Source organism: Lepus europaeus, chromosome 10 (genome assembly GCF_033115175.1).
Source record: "Lepus europaeus isolate LE1 chromosome 10, mLepTim1.pri, whole genome shotgun sequence".
Lineage (NCBI taxonomy): Eukaryota > Metazoa > Chordata > Mammalia > Lagomorpha > Leporidae > Lepus > Lepus europaeus.
The window spans coordinates 21,617,904-21,644,012 of record NC_084836.1 but is presented as its reverse complement, the minus strand read 5'-3'; the positions used below and the strand labels follow the sequence as shown (position 1 = coordinate 21,644,012).

The following is a 26,109-nucleotide window of genomic DNA, read 5'->3' as shown; positions in this document are numbered from 1 at the left end:
TGAGTAGGTGAATAAGCGACACAAAAATTAAGTGAATATGGCAGTAACATTTTGGTTTGGCAGGCATATGCTGATTGCCAGCTCCTAAAATCCTATCATTTAATTGGAAATGCCAACCAGTGACAGCGTGCCCAGTAGAGCATCATACAACTTCTAGGTATTAAATCATCTCTGTTGAATGAATGACATGGGAAATGGCTTTCCTGAGGTTTTGTTTCTTAATAAATATAATGAGGCAGGGGTATTTCAAGGTTCCAACTGTTGTATGAAAACATAGCTTGGTAAAAATAGTGGTTATTGAACACTTTACAAATCCATAGAGAGAGTGCTTGAATTTTATTCTAACTATTCAATCCTTCAGTTTTATTCAATAGTTCTCATATGCTGGTAATTATAATGCAGGAGGAGAGTGAGCTGAGAGAGCAAGGAGTAGAGATGTGTGGTGAGGGAGGAGGAGGAAGAAAACAGAGACCCTGAGTGGTGTTTGTGGTTCTGTTAAAGTATTTTCTCAAGAGTTAAACCTCTAAAAGGATCCTGATTCAGGTCAGAAAAACCTTTTTTTTTTTTACTTTAATTTTATGCTTAAAAATATTTCTCACTTTTCTTAAAATACTTTCTTGGAATCTTATAATTCTTAAAGCACTGCAGCATATTATTCAGTAGGAAATTATTCAACCTGAACTTAACACTACTCAAGAAATTAGACTTTCTGAACCTTACTTGTCTCACTCAACAACACCTTATGGAAAGTCTTCTAAGAAAATAATAGGCTCTAATTTACTATTAATTAGTTATTTTTAACTTTTATAAATAATTCAAAAGTAATTTTAAAATTACCACATAATAATCTATACCACATAATAATCTATAACATGGATATATTGTAGTTTTCAGTTCTTTGCCTGATATCTCTAGACCTTTTATCTAATTTTTTTTTTAATTTGAGATAACTGTCGAGTCACTTGTGATTATGAGAAATAAGACACAGAGGGAGATTCTGTATATAGTTCACCCATTTTTCTCCAGTGATACCACCTTGTACAACTATAGACTGATAACACAACCTGGTCAGTGGCACTGATAAAAATCCATTGATCTGATAATTAGATTTCCTCTATTTTACATGCACTGTAAAGGATATGTATACATATGCATGTATGTGCATTAAATTCTATTTAATTTTATCACATACGAAATCCTTTGACCATCACTGAAGTTGAAACACAGATAGCACCCATGGTCCCTTCTTATAGACATGGCCACCTCCCTCTTTTTTCCATTGCTTATTCCCTGTTAGCATCTGACCTGTTCTCCATCTCTATTATTTTGTCATTTCTATAATGTTACATGAATGGAATCACTCAGTATATAACCTTTGGGGGCTTTTTCCATTCAGCATAATTCCCCTGAAATTCACACAAATTGTTCAGTGTATCAATAGCTTATTCCTTTTTATTGTTGAATAGGAGTATTCTACGGCATGCGTGTACTATGGGTTGTTTTACCATGCGTTCTCTCCAGAGTGGTTGTACCATTTTACATTCCCATAAGCAGTGTATAATACACTCTAAGAAATTTTGTGTCCCTTCTACTCTAGTGAAATTATACCTTCAAAATATCTTCTCTTCCCCAATCTCCCTTCCCTACAATCTTGTGTGACCTGTAGAATGCTTTTCCTTTTCCCATTTGCCTTATTCTTAACCAGTTTTTAAGTTATTCTGGTAATTAATGAGTAAATTTTGTTATAGTCTAGTATTATAACTTCCTTATAGTATCTTTTATCTATGTAACTGAATATTACTTATTTGTGTTTCATACTCCTAGTTGGGGTATTCATTTCAATTTGGATTTAATTATCATAAAAATTCACTGCTCATCACTGTTTCATATCTTCATAAAAAACCCTCATCTTGAGATTTCTGTTTTCACTTTTTTGTTAGAATATTTTCATATACTTAGAAAACATTTTAAGTGAATGAAAATAAAAACACAGTATATCAAAATTTGTGAAGTACAGCTAAAGTAGTACTTACACAGAAATTCATAGCACTAAATGCCTACATTAGAAATAGAATTTCAAATAAACAACTTCAGCATCCTCCTTAAGAATAGAGAAAAAGAAGGAAAATATAAAACCAAAATTAAGTGGAAGGAAATAAATATAGTCAATGAATGGAAAGCAGAAATCAATAGAGAGAAATAAATAAGGCCAAAAGCCATTTTTTGAGATGGTCAGTAGAATGGAATGATTTTATGCCAGTAAATTCAACAACTCAGATGAAATAGATAAATTCATTAAAAAGAAACAAGCTACCAAAACTGTAAGGAGAAGTTCATAGTTAAATATAGCTCTGTATGTATGAACACAATTGTATTTGTAGTGTAAATCTCTCCACAAAGAAAAATCTTGGTTTGATAGCTTCAGTGGTGAATTCTACCAAACATACATCAAAGAATTCTACACAAGCTCTTCCAGAATTGAAGACAGGAGCATATGCACCAACTCATTCTGAGGGCAACATCACTCTGACACCAAAATCTTACGCAAAGACTTTATGAGGAAAGAAAACAATATATACCAATGTGATTTTGGCAAATAGTCTCCAACTATATTTACAAGGTAATATACTATGACCAACATTGTAGTGAAGGTTCTAGCCAGTACAATAAGTCATGAAGAAGAAATAATATAAGATGTATTCACATTTGAAAGGTGGAAGAAAAGACATTTCTAGTCATATGTGACATGATTTTCTTTTCAAAAATTTATGTATTCCTTTACTTATTTATTTGAAAGTCAAAGAGAAAGAGAAAGAGAAAATCTCATGTTCTGGCTCACCCCCCCGCCCTCCCCCAATGTTTGCAATTACTAGCACTGGGTCAGGCAGAAGTCAGGTTCTAGGAACTCAACCTGGGTGGCAGGGACCCAACTACTTGAGCCATTATTTGCTGCTTCCCAGGGTGTGCATCTGCAGAAAGCTAGTATGGAGAAGGGGAGCATGGCCTTGAATCTAAGCACGTTGATATGAATGTTGATGTTCCAAGTGTCAGAAGTGCCAAACACCCTTCCAGACATGATTTTCTATGAATAAAAAGTTATGAGTTCTATAGAATAAGTCTGTCTTAGTATGTTTAGATGATACAGGATCAACATATAAAAATCAAGTGTATTTCTCTATGCTAACAACAAACAACTGGAACTTAAAAAAATAAAGATTAGTACAATTTATATGACCAAAAACATGAAATTCTAAGGGATGAATCTGCTAATATATATACTGTGGGGCCAAGGCTGTGGCATAGCAGGTAAAGCTGCCCCTTGCAGTGCTGACATTCCATATGGGTGCTGGTTTGAGTCTGACTGTCTCAGTTTCAATCCAGCTCCCTGCTAATGTGCCTTTCTCTCTGTAGCTGTGCCTTTCAAATAAACAAATAAAAAAAAAAACTTTTAAAGAAAGAAACTATATATTGCACCTGTACACTTAAAATAACAAACATTGTGGGGAGAAGTCCTGTAGGACCTAAGTAAATGAAAAGACATGTCATGTTTGAGGATTTGGAGACACCACTGCGAACAGTCAGTTCCTTCAAAATGTATCTATAGATTCAATGTAATTGTAACCAGAATTACAACAGGAGCCATACTTGGTAGAAATTTGCAATTTCATCTGAAATGCAAAGAACCCAGAATATCCAAATTAACTTTGGAAGAACAAAATTAGAGAATGTGTACTACTTGACTTTAATATGTATTATAAAGCTACAGTCACCAAGACAATGGGTTACTGATATCAAGATAGACGAAATAGATGGCTTAGGAATAGATGGATTCACAGAAGATCAATTGATTTTTGACAAAGATGAAATTACAATTCTATAAAGAAAGGAGATACTTTTCAATGAATTATGCTGGAACAACTAGAGATCCACATGCAAGAAATTTTCAATCCATAAATTATATGATATACAAAAATTAGCTCAAAATGCATCAAGACCTAAATATAAAATCTAAAATTATAAAACTTCCAGGAGAAAATTTAGGGAAAACCTTGAACTTGGGTTAGTTATCAGAAGCACAACTATAAAAGGAAAACTGATAAAGCTCATCAAAATGCTTAAATTCTGCTTTTTAAAAATTAACTATAATTTTATTTGAAAGGGGAAGAGGGAGAGAGGGAGAGAGGGAGAGAGAGAGAGAGACAAATCTTCCATCTGTTGGTTCACTCCTGAAATGACCACAATAACCAGGGCTGGGCTAAACTGAAGCCAGGAGCTAGGAACCTCATCTAGGTCTCCCAGTTGGCTGGCAGAAATCCAACTACTTTAAGCATCACTTGCTGTCTCCCAGGGTTCACATTAGCAGGAAGCTGGTCTTGGGACTGGAGCCAGGAGTTAAATTTACTCTGATGTGGCATCTGGGCAGTCCAAGTGAGATTTTCTTTAAGATTTTATTTATTTATTTGAAAGTCAGTGTTACACACAGAGAGAAGGAGAGGCAGAGAGAGAGAGAGAGGTCTTCCATCTGTGGGCTCACTCCCCAGATGGCCGCGATGGCCAGAGCTGTGCTGATCTGAAGCCAGGAGCCAAGAGTTTCTTACAGGTCTCCCACATTTGTAAAAGGGCCCAAGGACTTGGGCCATCTTCTACTGCTTTCCCAGTCCATAGCAGAGAGATGGATCGGAAGTGGAGCAGCTGGGACTCAAACCGGTGCCTATATGGGATGCCGGTACTGCAGGCGGCAGCTTTACCCGCTATGCCACAGAGCCAGCCCCCAAAGTGAGATCTTAACCACTGTACCAGATGGCTACTCCTAAAATTCTGCTCTTTGAAAGGCACTTTTAAGAGAATGAAAAGACAAACCACTGGCTGGAACATTTATAAATCATATAATTAACAAACTTGTACCTAAAAAACTCTCAAAATCAATAAAGAAACAAATCAATTTTTAGAAATGGACACGAGTTGAACAGACATTTTACTAGAAGAGAAACATGGATGTCAAATAAACACTTGAGAAGGAGTCTCAGCAGCTTTAGTCAATAGGAAAATGCAACTACACACCACTTACTTGAATAATTAAAAAGCCTGACTATAAATGCTCAGTATCACTAGCCATCAGGAACATGCATATCAAAACCACAATGGTATATTTTCTTGTACCAGTTAGAAGGGATATTATCAAAAAGATAAAATATAACAAATGCTGCCCGGGATGCAGAGAAAAAGGAACTCTTATACACGGTTGGTAGGAATGCAAATTAGTAGAGCCATTATAGAAAACATTATAGAGGTTCCTCAAGAAATTAAAAATAGATCTACAGTGTGACCCAGCTATTTCACTGCTAAGTATGTATTTGAAATTAAATCAACTTCTCAAAGGAATATTTGACAACTATGTTCATTTATCACCATTGACAATAGCCAAGATAGGGAATAGAATTAGATTGGTGAGTGGATAAAGAAAACGTGGCATACATACACAGTGGAATATTACTAGTAAAAAAGAATTAAACATGATATTTACAGCAAAATGTTTGGAATTGGAGATTTTCATGTTTAATGAAATAAGCCAGTCACAGAAAGCCGGATCCACATGTTCCCTTTCATATATGGGAGTTTAAAAAAATAAGTTGATCTAAACTTAAAATGTGATTACTAGGAGTTGGGAAGGGAGAGATTGGAGAGCCAGAGAGAGGTAGGATAATAGCTACCAAAACACAGTCAGCTAGAAACAACAAGTTCTAGTATTCCGTAGCACAGAGAAGTTCCAACAACATATTATACACGTATAAAGAACTGAAACAGAGGAGCTTATACGCTCCAAACACAAAGAAAAGATCATAGAGGAGTTGGTTGTTTTGTTGATTGATTTACACTGTGTATATATGTTGAAATATTGCACCATATCACATAAAATATATAAATATATATCAATAAAATTTTTTACAAAAACAATTTAAGAAAAAAATAAAAGGCTGGCCATATCAAGTGTTGACAATGATATGAATCAAGTGACAATTATGTGGATCAAACGAGATTCTCAAACACTGCTGATTGCAATCTAAAATGGTATAACCACTTTGAAAAACAGCTTGAATTTTTTTTAAATATATAAATATGTATATTACACACACACACACACACCATGTGGCATATCCATTCTACAATTCTACTGCTGGCTACTTACCCAAGAGAAATGAAAGCATATGCCATATGACTTGCATAGGAGTATTTATAACAGCTTTTGTTATAATAGTGAACAACTGGTAACAGCTTAACTGTCCACCAACAGATTAACACATTAACAAATTTGTGTATCTCTACAATGGGATATGACTCATCAGATTAAAGGTGGGCAATTAATACACGCAACCTCTGCATGAATGTCAAATTAATTATACCCTGGGGATGTGAGGGAGAGGCTGGGAGGGATTATATTTGGGCAAGAGGAAAATTCTGCAAGTGAGGAATGGGTTTATTTTCTGGATTATGGTGATGATTGCATGAGTATACACATTTGAAAGACAAAAATATGTGCAATTTATTATAGGTCAGCTATACCTGAACAAACATGGTTTTAAAAGTTTTAAACAATAGGGGCCAGCGCTGAGGCACAATAGGTTAATCCTTCTCCTGCAGCACCGGCATCCCATTTGGGTGCTGGGTTCTAGTCCCCGTTGCTCCTTTTCCAGTCCAGCTCTCTGCTGTGGCCTGGGAAGGCAGTGGAGGATGGTCCAAGTGCTTGGGCCCCTGTACCTGCTTGGGGGACCAAGAGGAAGTACCTGGCTCCTGGCTTTGAATTGGCGCAGCTCCGGCCATTGCAGCCATTTGGGGAGTGAACCAGCGGATGGAAGACCTTTCTCTCTGTCTCTAACTCTCTCTGTCTGTAACTCTACCTCTCAATTAAATAAATAAAATCTTTAAAAAAAAGTTTTAAACAATAGAGTGGGAAAAGGAAACAGGGAATGATGGGAAAGGCAAATGACTTATTTTAGAGATAATAATTGGGAAATGCCTCTTTGAAAAGGTGAAATTTGAACAGACTTGCATATGGAGAGGGAGTATTATGTTCAAAGGCCAATATCCTGCTGTATATTGTAATGCCATTGTGACAGTGGGGGAGAAATGCTACCCTAATTCTTGACATGTTCTTAACATCAGTCTTTATGAGGGGTCCTCAAAAAGTTCATGGAAAATGCATATGATAAACAAAGTTACGAATGGATTTCAAAATTCTTTACACCAAAACAGACTTATTGTTTAATTCTACTTTTCCACAAACTTTCTAAAGTACTTTTATATACTGCATAGCAATTGAAGATCTGGGGGATTGAGATGAATATGTTCAGACTCCAGGACATAGCCTGAAAACTGTTTTAAAATAAACCATGATATTGAAAATTAATTTTCTCTTACAAAAGTAAAAAGCAACTAATGTTCTGGTCATTTTCAGAGGTTTCTTAATTAGATTCTAGTTAATTGAGGGAGGGAGACATGTTTGGTTCTTTTTTAGTTCTTCAGCATTCACTGATTTCTTCAACAAATATTTATAAATTGCTTTTTATTCCAAGCATTTTGCTAAGCAGTGTGTGGGGGGGGAGACAGCTTTGAATATCCTTCCACTTGTACAATTTTATAGCCTAGTGGTGAAACTAGTTATCCCTTGGAAAAATGTCACTCGAGACAACAGGAATTAAAACAGAGAAAAATGATTTTTTTTGTGATCATTAAAGAAAAGACATAAAATAGAAAAGACATTTACCTGCAAACAGGTAATAACTGTTTCAGTAGGTATTACACAGTAAAATTCTGAAGAAACATTTAAAGTGCGCAAATCATTTGGCAGAGGCAGCAGAAATCATCTCTATTAAGTAGGATAGGGGAGAGCCTTTGCAGAGGAATTAAAAAAAGAAACGGGCTAACCCCTCAAAAATGTAGTCAATATCTGTCTATATACCAGTGTCAAGGTGAATGACATATGGCACATACTTTTCAATGAATGTGACTCTTTCCAGTGATTGAAGCCATATAGCAAAAGGGAGATCATAGTTATTGAACATCTATTTTGTGTCAGGACTTTTATATATGTACAAGGACCTGAACACATCTCCTACAATTCACACGTTGCAAAGTTAATCCCCTAGTGCATCAGTGTTGGAAGGCGGCCCTTTGGGGAGGTATTTAGGTAATGAGGGCTCTGCCTCCCTGAATGAGCTGATGTGACTACAGAAAGGGCTGGTGGGCATGGACTTGCTCTCGCATGCTATCTTGCCATGCGAGGAAGTTCTTGCCCCTGTTGTCTTCTATTACATGAGCATGCACCAAGAAGGCTCTCACCAGATACTACTAAGTGGCACTTGATCTTGTACTTCCCAGTCTCCAGAACAGTGAGAAAATAAATTTCTGTTCTTCAAAAATTACCAGGTCTCAGATACTTTGTTGTAGAGCAGCATGAACGGGCTGAAATATATATTATTTCATTATGTGAAATTATAGCAAACATATATTGAATATTTTCTGTTATGTTCCACGTGTATTGGGTTGCTCATGACAAGACTGTGAATTAATAGTATGATTGTTACCATCTCCTTTCAAGGGATGGAAAATAAGATACAGAGAGGCTACAAGGTGTCTAAAGTTGCCCAGTTAGATATAAACCCTAGTAGCCTGGCTCCAGAGACTTCAGATTTTAGCCACTAACCCACACTGCTTCTCTGTTGCAGATGCATAGGATGTGAAATGCCTTTTTGTAGGCAGGAGAATGCTCACCGATACACATACCCGCAGGTTTGTTTTAAAAGGGGTTCTCAGGTTTTTTGTTTATTTTCCTTCCCCTTGCCCCCTTCTCCTTACATTCATTATTCTTGACTTCTAAGGTAAAAAGTAATGAGAAACACCGTGAAAAAAGAATGAGAGGCGAGAGGATACATCCTATGTCTTGGGATTTTTATGCCACACTAACAAAGGGTTTGGCTGTGGCTCTGAACGACTCTAGCTTTAGTGTTGCTTCCACATGGGTGCTCAGCCGGTCTACAAGGCACAGGTGCCTGCACTGTGCATTTGGGAGGACAGCTGCCTCTGTGCGAGGGGGCACAGCATGGCTTTGTTATGTTCTACATGTATTGGGTTGAGTGAGTATCCAGACTCTCCAGCAAGACTCCCCCAATTTGAATCTTGGTTATTTTCTCCGACTTAAATATTAGTTACCCTTTAAAAAACATAACAATAGGAAAAGTACCATTCTGCATGGGTAAATTCTGGGGCTTGCTTGTTCTTCAGTAGAGTGAGGGGAACATCCCACCTCATCTATCCCTTGCTTTCATTTGAACTAGGAATAACACAGGTGAGAACACACTGTCACTTAAGAAGAGCTGTCCTGAGGCTAGGGTATATCATTATCTTCACTGCTGGGAGAACATACATTTGTGTTGTTCACTCAGTACCTCAACCAAGGAGGCTGGTCCTGGATCAGCAGTGATTTTACCTGCTCGGTTTCTCTTTGTTTCCAACAGAGAAAAATGCACAGTGTGAGCAGTCTGGCAAAATAATAGAGAAAAGCTAATTGTACTGTGAAGTGATCAGAATCCCTGAACAGAGGATATCATTAGTGGCTCTGTCTTACTTAATATGCACCAATGGCCAAGTCTTCGGCATCAACCAGCTTGACCTTTGCAATCCATCGAAAGGCAAAGAGGAAAGAAAGAGGGTAGGGTTAAGGTATGGCAAGAAATGATGGCTTTTATTCCCAGCTTCATAATTAAAAAAGAGTGATAAGTTATTTGTTCTGACATGTATTTCAAATAAAGAGTATTTACTTTTGAAGAAACTGTAAAACACACACACATGCACACACATGAAACTTCTTAAGAAGGCTATGCTGATCTTGGAGAAAGAAACTGAATATTCAATCAACAGCTAAGGTGAGGGTCTCTATGTCAGCTTGCTTTCCTATCTTTTTACCTCTTAACACAAGTCTGAGAAGCTAGGAGTGAACAGTGTTCCTGCCTGTAGGATAGTGTAAGAAAGCGCCTAACAATTATATTTTTAATTGGAAAGCAGTGTTATCTCATTTTTCTAATCCTGACTGCCCTCTGAGCTGAAAATTATAAATTGGAAAAAGTGACAAAAGAGGGGGGCCAGCGTTTTGGTACAGTGGGTTAAGCCACAACCTGTGACACCAGCATCACTATATTGGAAAACCAGTTTAAGTCCAGGCTGCTCAACTTCCAATCCAGCTCCCCTGCCAACAGGCTGGCAGAGGCAGTGGAGGAAGGCCCATGTCCATAGGACCCAATAACACACGGGGGAGACCCAAATAGAATTCCAGACTCCTGGTTTAGGCCTGGTTCAGCTGTGACTTGTGACCATTTGGGAGTGAACTAGTGAATGGAAGATCCATCTCTCCGGCCCTCTCTGTCTTTACTGTCACTCTGCCTTTCAAACAAATACAACAAACCTTTTTTAGAAAGTGCTTAATTTTTTTTCATATTTTCCTTTTTTTCAAAGATTTTATTTATTTATTAGAGAGGTAGAGTTACAGACAGAGAGAGTTAGAGACAGAGAGAAAGATCTTCCATCTACTGGTTCATTCCCCAAATGGCTGCAATGGCCGAAGCTAAGCCGATCTGAAGCCAGGAGCCAGGAGCTTCCTCCAGGTCTCCCACATGGGTGCTGGGGCCAAAGCACTTGGACCATCCTCTAACTGCTTTCCCAGGCCATTAGCAGAGAGCTGTATCTGATAAGGGGCAGTATCTGATAAGGGACAAGAATTGGTGCCCATCTTGGATGCAGGCGCCACAGGCAGAGGCTTAGCTTACTATGCCACAGTGCTGGCCCCGGAAAGTGTTTAATTTTAAAAATGACAACGAAAACTAGCAGGTAAAGAGATGATGCATTAAGAAAAATGCTTCTTTCACTTATAAAAGGACTGTTTTTCTCAGATCCCTAAATAGAAATGCAAAGCAGAGGTGACAGACAATAGAAGAGGGAAAGAGCTGGCTATTCCAGGAACTGTGGAATGCAGTGGGTCAACAGAGTTCTTGATCATAAAGCCAAGATTTAAGTAGGAAAATGTTCCAAGATCATTCATGCTTTGGTGTTTAAGTACTAAGAGAAGTCATCAACTCAGATTCAATTTTCTCTAAAAACTTCATGGAGCACTTAGGAAACACCAGCCTTTACAAAACAGATCTGACAAGTTACACACTAGGGTATGGTCTAAAAAAGGAATTGGAATTTAAGCCTATGATGATAAAATCTCTGGCAGACAACAAAATGAAATGTGAGTGAGTGTGTGTGTGTGTGTATGTAGAGATGCCATACCTGATCGGAAAAAAATATGAAGTTCAATGATTTTGTTCTTGTTTTCCCTTCTTTTAAGATTTCTGGTAAATGTTTGAATCCTGATCATGAAGAAGGTGATTAGAGCATTAAGTAATCCAGAAGTCGTGTGGGAGAGCCTTTGTGTTAGGCCCAGGAGAAAAGGGAACTTGCCCTTGTATCAAGGATCTTATAGGTTACCAAGGGAGAAACTTAGCATGCAGGGTGAAGACTGCTGTAACCAAGATGTGAACAAATATATACAATGTAGAAGGAAGGGGGTTAGGTGTAGTGGCACAGCTTTCTAAACCACTTGTTTGGATACCTGCATCCCATATTCAAGTGCTAGTTCAAGTACTAGCAACTCTGCTTCTGATTCACTTTCCTGCTAATGCATTTTGGGAGACATCAGATGATGGCCCAAGTGCTAGAGACCCTGTAACCCACATGGGAAACAAATATGGAGTTCAAGGCTCTTGGCTTTGGCCTACCTAGCCCAGCCCTGGTTGTTGTAGCCATTTTGGTAATGAACCAGTTGATGAAAGATTCTCTCTCTCTCTCTCTCTCTCTCTCTCTCTCCCCTCCCTCCCTCCCTCCCTCCCTCCCTCCTTCCCTCCGTCCCTCCGTCCCTCCGTCCCTCCGTCCCTACCTCCCTCCTTCCATTTTAAGTAGAGGAAAAATAATACATTTTTTTTCTGACAGGCAGAGTTAGACAGTGAGAGAGAGAGAGAGAAAGGTTTCCTTCCGTTGGTTCACCCCCCAAATGGCCGCTACGGCCAGTGTGCTGCGCTGATCCGAAGCCAAGAGCCAGGTGCTTCCTCCTGGTTTCCCATGCAAGTTCAGGGTCCAAGCACTTGGGCCATCCTCCACTGCCTTTCCAGACCACAGCAGAGAGCTGGACTGGAAGAGGAGCAACCGGGACAGAACCGGCAGTGCCCCAACTGGGACTAGAACCTGGAGTACTGGCGCCACAGATGGAGGATTAGCCTAGTGAGCTGCAGTGCTGGACAGGAAAAATAATTTTAAAAAAATGTAGAAGGAAGGGAAATATGTTTAATTTTGTTTGGGATAGAGAGCTTACCAAAAAAAGGCCATCTAATCTGTGACTTGAGGATTTAGTAGGAGTTGGTACTGCAAATAGAAGATGGTATTCCAGGCAGAGGGAACAGCAAGTACAAAGGTATGTTTGAGTAACTAAAAATGATTTGTTGTTGTTGGAATTTAAAGGCTATATGTGCATGTGTGAGGAAGGGAATCTGTGTGCAGAAATAGGGCAAGATAGGGAGGCAGGAGGCTGGCAACCAAGAGACTTGTGTGCCAAGAAAAAGAGCCATGAATTTCATTGCTGAGAACAGTGAGATAGGATCAAATGTTTGTTGCACGAATATTCCCTGGAAGTTGTGAGTAACAGACTAATACAGGGAAGAAACCCAAAGTGGGGAGACATAGGAGGCTTATCAAGCTTTGTCTATTAAAGAGGAAATAGAAAAAAGTGCCCCAACTTAATGTTTTAGAGGACAGATTCTAATGCGGAGAGAAATCCAAATATCCTATCTCTTAGAATCTTGCAAAGTAAGCCCTATTCAATGGCTGGTTGAACTTCCTGTCAAAGGAACTTAGTTAGCTATGTATGCCTCAAAATAGACATTAGACATGAGTGTTTTTTTTTTTTTCATAGAAAAGGCTTTGTTGACACTGGGTTCAATTTTTCTTGATAGTCATGGCAAGTGCTAGAAGGACAGTGCTAAAATTCCAGGTGTTCTGTGCATGCATTACAAACTGATAGAAAAGAAATTAATGTAATTTTTAAAAAAATGACTGTCAAGAAAATTAAAGAAATTGATATACATGAAGGATTGTTCAGAATGGTACTTGGTATATAATATGCAAAAAATTAGTGAAAATAATAATAATCTATATAGCTATATGAGTAATAGCCAATATTAGGTATATATGAGTATTAGTAGTTATAATAAAAATTTACCTATAAAACATAATATATAATATCATTAATAATAACTAGCTCTTAAATCCAAAACAAATTTCAAACAACCACCTCTCTCAGATAATCAAATACTATCTAAAATCCACAATTCTTAAAGTTTTATCTATTTATTTGAAAGGCAGGGTGACAGAGAGAAGGGAGAGGAAGGAGAGAGAGAGAAAAAGGGAGAAACAGAGAGATCAACTGATCTTCCATCTACTGGGTCATTCCCCAAATGCTCCCACCAGCCAGCCAGTAATGGGCCGGGCCAAACGGGAACTCTAGCCCTGTCTCCTTTCTGGGTAGCTGGGACACTGCATTAGCGGGAAGCTGGCCTGGAAGTGGGAGAGCTAGAACTTGATTCCCAGCGCTCCGAAGAGTCCCAGGTACCAACTTAACCCGCTGCACCATTTCGGCTGCCCCTGAAATCCACAATTTTGAAAGAATTCATCAGGAAATTCTGGATCAGATTAAACACACATCAGTCTTTAACAGATGCATCATGATTAAACTTGAACACAAATGTGGCACTGAATTCACTGATTCACCTTAGACTAATAATTTTAACTGCTCTGAAATCTCATTGCAAGGTAGCACCTTCTGTGATAGATACTTTCTTACTCTTGTAATAAAGTCAATTTATAAATCTATGATTCGTACAAAAACGCTGCAAATCATTTTCACCTCAAGGGTCATTCTTTTTCTCTTTTTCTAGTAAAATTCTGAAGATTCGGGGCCAAACACTTGGTTCTGCTTCGTTTTTCCAGAAACCATAGAATATCTTTGGGAGAAGTAGGATACGTTTTGAGAGAATTTGAGCCATAAGACTATATGTAATATTCATACTTAAGACAATCTCAGCAATTTCAAACGTGGAAATTTTAATCTATTTCATGTGGTGGCATTGGCTGAAAATTATAATATAAAGAAAGAGAGAGCTGGGTTAGAATTGTTGAATTAACACACCCAAACATCTTTATCCCATGATATAAACATATAATTAGTCAAGTTAAAGTGAGCATTGAGATTCACAATGACTTGAAGTCATGGGGGTAGGAAAAGAGCTTTTGCTGCTTCTGTTTTCTCTGCAACTCAGAACCAAACCCAGAAATCTGTCATGGGCGACTGTAGTCACCAATGAATAGCCATCCTTTTCTTCTGATAACAGCCCTAATTTTCCTGGGGGGATTTACCCCCTCATTTAATCTCAGTTCCTATGGTTGGGAGGAGTTTCTTGCATGCCGTCTTCATAAATGGACATAAAACTCACATCTGCTGTGGTAGCTGGCTGGTGAGGGTCCCGTTGATTGATATTTCCTGGTATTGATGGCTCTGTGCAATTCTATACCCTTGAGTAGCTTGCTTCTATCCCACAGAATATCTGAATATTATGAACATGTCACCTCCATGATTTGATTATGAAAATCTGACTTCCTTCTTCCAAGGAGTCCTTTTCTCTTACTGGCTTTGATGAAGTGAAGTGCTGTGTAGAGGCCCAGGGCAAGGAAATGAGGAAAACCTCTCATGAACAGCCAGTTAAGAAATGAGGCCTTTAGTCCAGCAACCCAAAAAAGAACTTAATCCGTGCTCACTTCGGCAGCACATATACTAAAATTGGAACGATACAGAGAAGATTAGTATGGCCCCTGCGCAACGATGACACGCAAATTCGTGAAGCGTTCCATATTTTTAAAGAATTTGTTGCCACTCATCCTGCCCTGCAAAAGATGCTCAAAGATGTGTTACACACAGAAACACAGAAACATGGTCACCAATATGAAAGAAGCTAAAAGAAGGAAACCTCACAACAAAAGATCACAGGAAGCTCAATTTCTCTTTGACACAGAATTAAAATCTGATTCTTTGTTAAAGCAATGTGTTAAAGTAATCTATTATGTTCTCTTGATGTCTGTTAAATTCTAATTGTTCAAAAACAGCTGAATTTTTATTAAGAGCTATGGATTATTTAAATATGTGCTTATTTTCAAAGATTTGAATAATCACCTTGTAACAATGATCAAATTTGGTCTATGTTATGTCATGATTTTAAGGAATCTTATTTCAACCAGTTATTTTGGATTTTGAGCCTTCTTGGCATTCTTGACAGGCATTCAAAAAATCAAACTTTAAAACCATCTGGACTCTAAAATTTCCAGTAAATCTTGGACTTTGGTTTTTCCAGTTTGGGCCCAACTGAAAAAATCGAAGGACCTATGTCTCTCATCTTATAGAGACACCAACTAATCAGGCTATTTGGATTATATTAGAAGTTCTGTCAAGATGTGATGTGGTACTAAATTTTAAGTTTCTATAATGGAAAATGCTATTAATACAAATGTTTGAGAATTAAAAAGTCTAATGATCTTGTGTTACTAGACATGATAGTTATCTTAATGAGAAAGCCCCAGAGGCCTAAAGGGTTATATACTTATAAAATCCTACAGGTACTTTCAAAAATACTGTGAAGTAAGCAAGTGCCTCTTGTTGGTTGATGAGTTTATAATTTTAAACATGGCAACTTAAAGTCTTTTGTCATCCACAGTCATATATGATTTGCTGCTCATAAAACTAAAACATTGTTGGTTCTGTGTTTAGCTGTCCTCCTATAGGTTCCTATGGACTTTTTCCAGCCACTTCTATTGTATTCAGTACTTTGGGATGGCTCTGTAAACAGATGAAGCCAATAATGTATTAACAGTACCAACAGAGAAAGTATGGTTAACTGAGGTTACTAAAAACAAAAAGCAATTCAAATCAATTGGCAATCTACAAAAAGAGTTAAAGATTTTAAAAGCTATTATTTTTTTTCATTTATTAAACTTTTATTTAATGAATATAAATTTCCAAAGTACAGCTTATGGATTACAATGGCTTCCCCCCTCCCATAACTTTCCTCCCACCCGCAACCCTCCCCTTTCCCGCTCCCTCTCCCCTTCCATTCACATCAAGATTCATTTTCTCATTTTCAATTCTCTTTATATACAGAAGATCAGTTTAGTATATATTAAGTAAAGATTTCAACAGTTTGCCCCCATACAGCAACACAAAGTGAAAAAAAAATACTGTTGGAGTACTAGTTATAGCATTAAATAACAGTGTACAGTACATTAAAGACAGAGATCCTACATAATATTTTTTAAAAAATTACTTAATTTTCTATGCCATTTCCAATTTAACACCAGGTTTCTTTTTTTTTTCATTTCCAATTATCTTTATATACAGAAGATTCTGTATATAATTAGTAAAGATTTCATCAGTTTGCACCCACACAGAAACACAAAGTGTAAAATACTGTTTCAGTACTAGTTATAGGATCACTGCACATTAGACAACACATTAAGGACAGATCCCACATGAGATGTAAGTACACAGTGACTCCTGTTGCTGACTTAACAATTTGACACTCTTGTTTATGGCGTCAGTAATCTCCCTAGGCTCTAGTCATGAGTTGCCAAGGCTATGGAAGCCTTTAGAGTTCGCTGACTTTGATCTTATTCCGATAGGGTCATGGTCAAAGTGGAAGTTCTCTAAAAACTATTATTAAAATTGCTATATTGGTCTACTATGCTATGTTATATGTGTGTACATATTGTATGTCCACATGGGGAAATTTTATTAAGAGTTTTATTTTAAATGGCTCATAGATAAGACTGTCCATAAATTTAAGCTGCTAAAATCAATCAAAGATACATTTTAATTCGTGTGACCTGAATCTCTGTACCATATGTTTTATACGTGTTGGTAGAAAGAAACTAAAAACATTTTATATGGTTGTGCTCAAATTTACTGGTTAAACAAACTACACCATGTTAGATATTTAAGAGCTGTTTTCAAATACATGATTCTTAAAATTTATAGAAGGCATTGGACCTTCTGGTAAATGTTTTCTTAAGTTGTTATCTAATGGTTGAAACTGTGCTAAGTATTCATGTCATATTGCTATTGTCAGCAAGTGATCTAGAACTTGCTCCCTCATTTCTCTATTCTAAGCCCAACTTGTTCTTTCATTTCTCTATTCTCCTCAAGGTAGGAAACTAATTCTATTATGAAGGAATCTGTAGGACACACAATTTAATCTTTAGACCTTATAAAAGAGATGGCTAACATTTTTCTGTAATAGCATAGCCAAAATAAGAGCTTAAATAATAATCTCATAGCTAGATTCACTTCGCCATCAGCAAAGTATACAGTAAGTAGAAAAAACCTCCCTTTCAGACCAAAGGGAAAGACAGTTTTTAAGTGAGAATATAATTTTCCTCATGGGCATTGTCTACCTTAGAAAAACTACTACAGAACATGCCTGTGACTATAGACTTGTAGTTCAGGCCACCGAAGATTAGAGATGGGACTTGGGCACCCCCTTGACTTGCATCCTCTGGTCTGCTTTAACACAAACCAGGAGGAAAATAAAGCTAGGCATCAGAAGCAATGGGTGGCAGGCCTATTAATGGCTGATCTGTACAGTGATCTGCCCTCAAGGAGACCCAACAGGCCAGTCCACTGCAGTGGCTTTCAATGTGGTAAGCCTGGGCTTCAGCAGAAGTCAGCTTGTGAAGAGCCCTGGCAGCTCTGCCAAGAGTTGGATCACTGGAAATGGACCTGCCCTGGAGTCGAAGGATGCCCAGGTCAGAGCCACAGATCTTATTGGCTCTAAGCTGAAAAGCCCTTCACTCAGCCCAACTTCCAAAGTGACCACTGCAGCTGAGGGGATGGTCAAGTAGGGTCAGCAACATTGCAGGCAGAACTGTAAATTTCTTGTTAGAGATGCCCCCTGCCTTTACCTGGCCAGCTCTCCTCCCAGGCCAACTAAGTAATGAAAGTCAACAGAGTTCCTTCCCCTAGGAGGTTCACACCTCCCTTAGGATATACCCCATGTGAAGAGATAGATAGGTCTGGGCCTCTTAACTTACAAGGCTTAAAACCCAAGAGATTATTATCAAGCCCCTTCTGTCAGGTTCTATTTGCCTCTCAATCAGAAAACTTAATTGTAGCTTAGACAGCACCTTTCTTAGCTCCTCTAACAATGACTCTGTCCTTTGTTCTAGGCCCTGTCTAGTGCACTTGGGCCTCATTCCTTTGTAATCATAACCTCTACTCTACCACCAATGGCTCTACTCCCAACCTGTGTGTACTGATGGTCCTCTTCCCCACTTAATGCTGTATAATTGTTCAGACCTGGTTCATGCCACTCTTAGGATCATTGGTTACTATCCTCACCCTGTCTTTTATGACCTTGTCTAAATATGATCAGAGTCGGCAAACTTGGAAGGCTTCCATAGCCTTGGCAACTCATGACGACAGCCTAGGGTGGTTACTGGCGCCATAAACTAGAGTGTCAATTTGTTGGGTCAACAACAGGAGTCACTGTGCACTTGCTCCTCATGTGGGATCTCTGTCCTTAATGTGCTGTACATTGTGATTTAATGCTATAACTAGTACTCAAACAGTATGTTTCACTTTGTGTTTCTATGTGGGTGCAAACTGTTGAAATCTTTACTTAATATATACTAAATTGATCTTCTGAATATAAAGAGAATTGAAAATGAATCTTGATGTGAATGGAAGGGGAGAGGGAGCGGGAAAGGGGAGGGTTGCGGGTGGGAGGGAAGTTATGGGAGGGGGAAGCCATTGAAATCCATAAGCTGTACATTGGAAATTTATATTCATTAAATAAAAGTTAAAAAAAAGACAAAAAAAAAGTACTTAATCCTACCAACAACTGTATAAATGACCTTGAAAATAGATCTTTCAGATTTCAGCCTGCAGCCTTCATAAACACATTGAAACAAGGACCCAGGAAGGCAGGGCCTAGACTCTTCACCAATAGAAACTATGAGATTGAAAAATGTGTTTCTTCAAACCACTAAATTTCATGGTAATTTGTTGTATAGCAATAAATAACTAATTTTTCTGGCTACTTATTCTTTCTTAGCCAGAATGTTTTACTCAGGGTTAAGCATCCAATACAGGACAATAAAAGTTAAACCCAAATGAGATACCACTATACACAGAGCACAAAACACCAGGTTTGGGGCAGGCATTGTAGCACAGTGGATTAAGCTGCTGCCTGGTATGCCCACAACCAATGTTGGATTGCCTGGGATTAAATCCTACCTCCATTTCCAATCCAACTTCCTGCCAATACACTTGGAGGCAGCAGATGATGGATTAAGTACTTGGGTCCCTGCCACCCAGGAGGGAGACCCAGATGGAGTTTCTGGCTCTTGGCTTTGGTCTGCCCCAACCTTGGCTGCTGTGAGCATTTGGGGAGTGAAGCAGTTGATGAAATAATCACTTCATTTCTTTTTGGCCTTGTAAATAATGTTACACTCTCTAAAACAATGATTGTTAATAAATCTAAGAAAATTAGCGATCAATAAAGGTAGTCTCAATTTCAGTACTTCTAGACTTTAAAATAAATTTAGAAAAACTAAATGCTAAACATCAGCTCAGTGGCATTTATGTAGCTAGCCAATACTGGAAAGAACAACACTGACACTGCTTTGAGTTTTGCAGTCACCGTGTAGTTTTTTTCTTTTCAAAGTTTTCTTAGTTTCTATATTGTATATTTTATTTTCAAAAACCATACACAGATAAAATTTCCAACATGTTGTTTTCTACTGTGTCCACAGAACACTGTTCTCTGTCAACTTGGTCTAGCAGCCAGGTAACATCTTTATGTTTCCACAAACATTTATTAAAGCATGCTTAGACTCCATTGTGGTTGTGTTACTGCACAAAAGCATCCTCCCTGTTTTTATTATCAGAGCTCAGATTTTTACATGAATGTATATATGTTTTCAATATGTATGCTTTATTTAATGGGAGTTTTGCTTTCTTCATGACAGACTTATGCTTTCTAAAATTATATTTATTATTTTTTAATTTTTTTTATTTTTGACAGGCAGAGTGGACAGTGAGAGAGAGACAGAGAGAAAGGTCTTCCTTTTGCCGTTGGTTCACCCTCCAATGGCCGCCGCGGTAGCGCGCTGCGGCCAGCGCACCACGCTGTTCCGATGGCAGGAGCCAGGTGCTTCTCCTGGTCTCCCCTGGGGTGCAGAGCCCAAACACTTGGGCCATCCTCCACTGCACTCCCTGGCCACAGCAGAGAGCTGGCCTGGAAGAGGGGCAACCGGGACAGGATCGGTGCCCCGACTGGGACTAGAACCCGGTGTGCCGGCGCTGCAAGGTGGAGGATTAGACTGTTGAGCCAGAGCGCCGGCCTATTATTTTTTAATTTTATATGAAGGGAGAAAAAGGGAGAGGGAGAGGGAGAGGGAGAGGGAGAGGGAGAAGCAGAGAGACACACAGAAAGAGATCTTCCATCTTCTGGTTCATCCCCTAAATACCCACAACAGCCAGGGCCGGGCCAGGCCGAAGCCGGGAACCTGTAACCTCATCTGGGTCTCCCACTTGTGTGGCAGAGACTCAAGTTTTGCATGTATCACTGCCTCATCCAAGGATGTGCATTAGCAAGAAGCTGGCTCAGAAGCAGAACAGCCGAGACTCAAGCTGGACAATCTGATACGGAATGTGGGAGTTCCAAGTCGTGATTTAAGCCACTGTGCCAAATGCCCAACCCAGACTACAGGATTTTTATCTTGAGCTTCTATTTGCTTCTTTGTAGTCTTTTGACAAAGCTGGTCTGCCACTGTGGAACTGTTGTTCTTATAAAAAGTTAATCGGCATAGAGAATGTATGGGTGCAGGGACTTATACTTTGTTTTCTAACCAAAATACAAAGTCATGTTCTTATTACCCAAAAAATTTCAGGTTTTATCAAATTTGTTGACACTTTTAACATCAAATGGAATGTTCTTTCAACCATTTAATGTTTTTATTATTGTTTTATATCTGCTTTGTTAATTATTTTATATAACACACAGTTTGATTTGAAAATAACTTTGTATGCATAGTTCACCACACAGATCATAGATAAGTAACTTAGGACTGTTGATACAATAACATAACAACAGTGATCATATTTTTGTAGTTTTAGCTGTGTTTAAAAAATAGAAATAACAAAAAGGTTACTAAATTTTTCACAGTCAAGGGCTACTTCAATTGTTGATCTAAAATTAGGTAACTCCAACTCATTCCTACTCCTATTAATGGCTAACCTCAGATGATAATAATAAAAATAATGCTTTAGCATGATAAAAGAATACCAAATACAGAGACAATTTAAGGAAAGAGGGTCCCAATAACACAATAAGCCTTAGGCTTTTACAATCACACATATAACTACAGTGATTCTCAATCAAATGCTCATCATGGATTTTTTAAATGTTATGATAGACAATGGGTTTAGAGAGGATATAATCTTATCCTCAATGGAGTTACCTATTTTAAGAAATAAACTCTGAACAAATACTGTGTCATTTACTTTGATAGTCTAGAATAGTATCATCCTTTCTTTCTATCCTTGATTTCAAGAGTATTTTGTAAGTATGGGTGATTTAAGGTCATGTAACAGATACAGTATATCACTCCTAAGCACTCTTCTAAATAAAGAGCAATTCCTAACTACATGATCTTGGATATTAAACCTCTCTACAGATTCATTTTTCTTATCTACAAGAAAATCTATATGAGTACCTGCATCATAGGGTTGTTGAGAGATTAAAGGAGATAACAATTAGAGCAATGTTTGGCATATGATACGTTCTCAAAGAGTTACTTCTATGAGTATTGTTATTTATTATTAGCATCATCACCATTTGGTATTCAAGATTCTCCCTTATTTGGGCTTCTCTTCCCCAACTTCATTCATATTTACTTCCTCCTTGTAAAGATAATTCGTTCTTGTAACAATTACCTGCCTTATGACTTCTTGCCTCCCTGTTTTTGTTCATGTTGTTTCTCTCTACCACTTTAATATTTTGTTATCACATCCACCTCATTTTCCTTTTTTCACTCATAATTTATTTCAATGAAATAGAACCAATGACAGTGCAATATTGAAATATTTCCTGTGTAGCTACAAGATAATAATCAAGTTCATTGAGACTTTAGGTCATGTTCTCTCAACAGTTTATACACAGGAATAATTTTATGCAGAATGAAATGCAAATAATTATATACCACATTTTCTTGTAATCTATTAGTTACCAAAGATAAGGGAAAATATATAATATCTGTCTTTTGGGAACTAGCTTATTTCACTAAGTATAATGGTTACCAGTTGCATCCATTTTGTTGTGAAAGATAATATTTCATTCTTTTTATAGCTAAGTAATATTCCATAGTGTATATGTACATTTTCTTTATCCAGTCATTGGTTGATGGACATCGAGTTGATTCCATATCTTAGATATTGTGAATTGAGCTGCAATAAAGTTAGGGGTACAGATAACAATATCATATGTTGATTTCAAATTCCCAGGAGTGGGATAGCTGGGTCATACAGTAGATCTATTTTCAGTTTTCTGAGGAATCTCCATACCATCTTCCACAATGGTTGTACTAGCTAGCATTCCCACCAGCAGTGGATTAGTGACGCTTTTCCATCCCTTGCTTGCCAGCATTTATAGTTTGTTGATTTTTGTATGAGAGTTATTCTAACATGGGTGAGGTGAAACCTCATTGTGGTTTTGATTTGCATTTCTCTGATGGCTAGTGATCCTAAGCACATTTTCCTTGTGTCTCTTAACCACCTGAATTTCCTCTTTTGAAAAATGCCTGCTCATGTCTTTTGTCCAATTCTTAACTGAATTGTTTATTTCGTTGTCATTGAGTTTATTGAGCTCTTTATAGATTCTGGATATTAATCCTTTATAAGTTGTATAGTTGCAAATAATTTCTCCCATTCTCTCTGTTGCCTCTTCATTTTGTTAAGTGTTTCCTTTGCAGTTCAGAAGCTTCTTAGCTTGATATAATCCCATTCATCTATTTTTGGTTTGATTGTCTGTGCTTCTAGGGTCTTTTTCAAGAAGTCTGGCTAGGTCTTGAAATGTTTCCTCAATGTTCTCCTATAGTAATTTGATGGTGGCTTTATTTTATCAACCCTCTAAACTCCTTCCATCTGGTCTGTAAGAATTTCTAGATACTCCCTGTAGTAATTTTTTCTTCTTATAAACTTCTGTATTATTTTTGCCTCTTTTTTTTTTCTTTGACAGGCCGAGTGGACAGTGAGAGAGAGAGACAAAGAGAAAGGTCTTCCTTTCCATTGGTTCACCCCCCAATGGCTGCTGTGGCTGGCGTGCTGTGGCCGGTGCACTACGCTGATCTGAAGCCAGGAGCCAGGTGCCTCTCCTGGTCTCCCATGCGGGTGCAGGGCCCAAGCACTTGGGCCATCCTCCACTGCCCTCCTGGACTGGAAGAGGAGCAACCAGGACAGAATCCGGTGCCCTGACTGGGACTAGAACCTGGGGTGCTGGTGCCACAGGCGGAGGATTAGCCTATTGAGCCACAGCGCTGGTCCATTTTTGCCTCATATGACATTTTATTTTTCATATTATGTGATGTTACATATATATCACATATTTTTCATGAGACTTTAAACACTCAGATGATAGAAACCATGTCTTAATCATCTCTCTGCCTCACAGAGTATTTAGTAGAATGATTCATACAAAATGGGTTGAACAGATACGTTGAATGAATGAGGGAATGATAATGGGACTCAGAAATTTAACTTTTACTTCATTAGAAAAAACTTAACTGGGTTGGCATTGTGGAACAGCAGGTTAAACCATGGACTGCAATGCCAGCATCCCATGTGAGCACTGGTTTGAGGCCTGTCGGCTTCACTTCTGATCCAGTTTCCTACTAATGTATCTGGAAAAGCAGCAGAAGACAGTCCAAATGCTTGGGCCACTGCCACCTATATTGGAGACCCATATGGAGTTTCTGATTCTTGTCTTCAACCTGGCCCAGCCTGACTATTGTGGCCATCTGGGGAGTGAACCAGTAGATAGTTTCTCTCCCTCGCTGCTTCTCCCTCTCTTTATAACTCTGCCTTTCAATAAACACACACACACACACACACATAAACACACATACCCATAACCAAGTAGTCTGAGCAGAATTTACTTTTTCAAAATAGTTGTGTATATAGACCTATTGTTGAGGTTTGTTTCTTGGATAATCAAGACTGATCTTCCCACGATTGGATCTGATGCCTGAGATTGGGTGTAGTTTCTTGGGGAAAAGGTAATTTTTCACCTTTCTATCACTTTCAAAAATGAATAGAATTGAAAGTGCCATAGAAATAAGAAAATGTCAAGGCTTAGAACACAATACCATAAACTATAGTGCGTTGGCATGCTCCAGTACTTTGAATTGAAGGAGACTGGAAGGGCTTCAAAAGGAAAATCTTGGTGACCTTCTCTTACCCTCCTTTCTCCCTTTTCCCTCTTTCTGCAAAGCAAGCCATAAAGCTTAGGAGGCCTCTTACCTCTTCCCTTCTCTCTCCAAACCTTCACAGGACAGGTGTCCTGCCCCATACTCAGGGGGAAGGAATGTCTAATGCAGACAAAGAAAGGAATTTGAACAAACAGGCCTTGCTAAATACCCATTCCTCTCCACAATTTTATATCTTTAGATCGTACTTTTCCCCTCAATCAAACATGACTATTGTTTCTTCATCAAACTGGAGCATAAAAACTACAGTGTTTCCTGAGTCTTCAGGTCTTCATTTCTGAAGGATCTTCTATCACATAAAACCTTGGTTATGTAAATTTTCTATGCTTTTCTCTTGTTCATCTGTCTTTTGTTACAGGGGTGTTAGCTATTATCCTTGTGATGAGTGAGGAAAAATATTACTTTCTCTCTCCTATAAAAGGGACCTTAACTTTTTTTGGTTTCCAATATCTTACTCTTGGAATAAAACTTTATGATTTTTTTTTCAGACCAGTATGTTGTCTTTCCAGAGCCCCAACCACCCAACTGAATTTAAAACATAAGTTTTATTTCTCAAAGCTTGTTTTAGGAGATTTGGAATGTTCAAAGGGGAGTGGCTTTCACAGCCTCAAAAGTAAAAGACTGTGTAAACAGCAGGTTAATGAATAAAAGCATTTTCCATTAGTTTTACCTTGGATGTATTTAAAAAAAACAAGGTGGTCCTCACAAGAGAAAACATTCCTTCAGAATATATAGACTGAAAAATTAAAATTTTCTAGTGTGGAAAAGAAAAAGCCTTTTTTAAGGGAATATTTTAATTACTAATTATGTAAAAATATTTAAAAAAGAAAAACTGGTTGCATCTGTAGCTAAAGTATTTAAAGATCCTGATGACACACTGGTCTCCATTCATTATTATAGTTATGTGTGACAGAGATGCCACTGGACACTTAATGAAACTGAATTGTAATACCAGAAAGCTGGATTGGGGCTTGTGCTAGGTTGCTCAAAGTTTTTAAAGTTCTATGAGATAATAAAAATAAAAATGTAAAATAAGGTCCAGTGGTATGGAAGTTAGGGAAATAAAAGGACAAAGAAAGTTAATACTAATACTTAAAAATACTAATACTTAATACTAATACTTAATAAATATTAATACTTAATACTAATACTTAAAAATACGAATTTTTATTATGAATCTCCAAGAAGAAGGATGTAACATTGATTTTTCTTGACCTTAAATAGCCAAAGATTACTCCTGGCGCTTTTATCACAGCACTGTGCAGGGCTGAAAATCTATGAAGCATATTCTCAGAAATGATTCAAGGAGGTTTTTTGGCAACATTCAATGGAAAATCAAATACATCAAAATGCAGTATCATGTACATCAAATAAACATATGTTTTACTTATAATATCAACTCTAAAAGACAATGTCTCGAAATAGGTGTTACCATATCAAATG

General features: G+C 37.9%; 1 protein-coding gene and 1 non-coding gene across 7 annotated transcripts in view; one reads left to right on the top strand and one right to left on the bottom strand.

Moving 5' to 3' along the window:
* The window catches only part of ANKS1B (ankyrin repeat and sterile alpha motif domain containing 1B), a 1,247,671-nt gene that overhangs the window by 426,933 nt on the left and 794,629 nt on the right, over positions 1-26,109 (bottom strand). The window lies entirely within an intron of this gene.
* On the top strand, positions 14,888-14,994 carry LOC133769214 (U6 spliceosomal RNA). Its single transcript, XR_009867117.1, has one exon. It is a non-coding gene; the product is annotated as a U6 spliceosomal RNA (small nuclear RNA).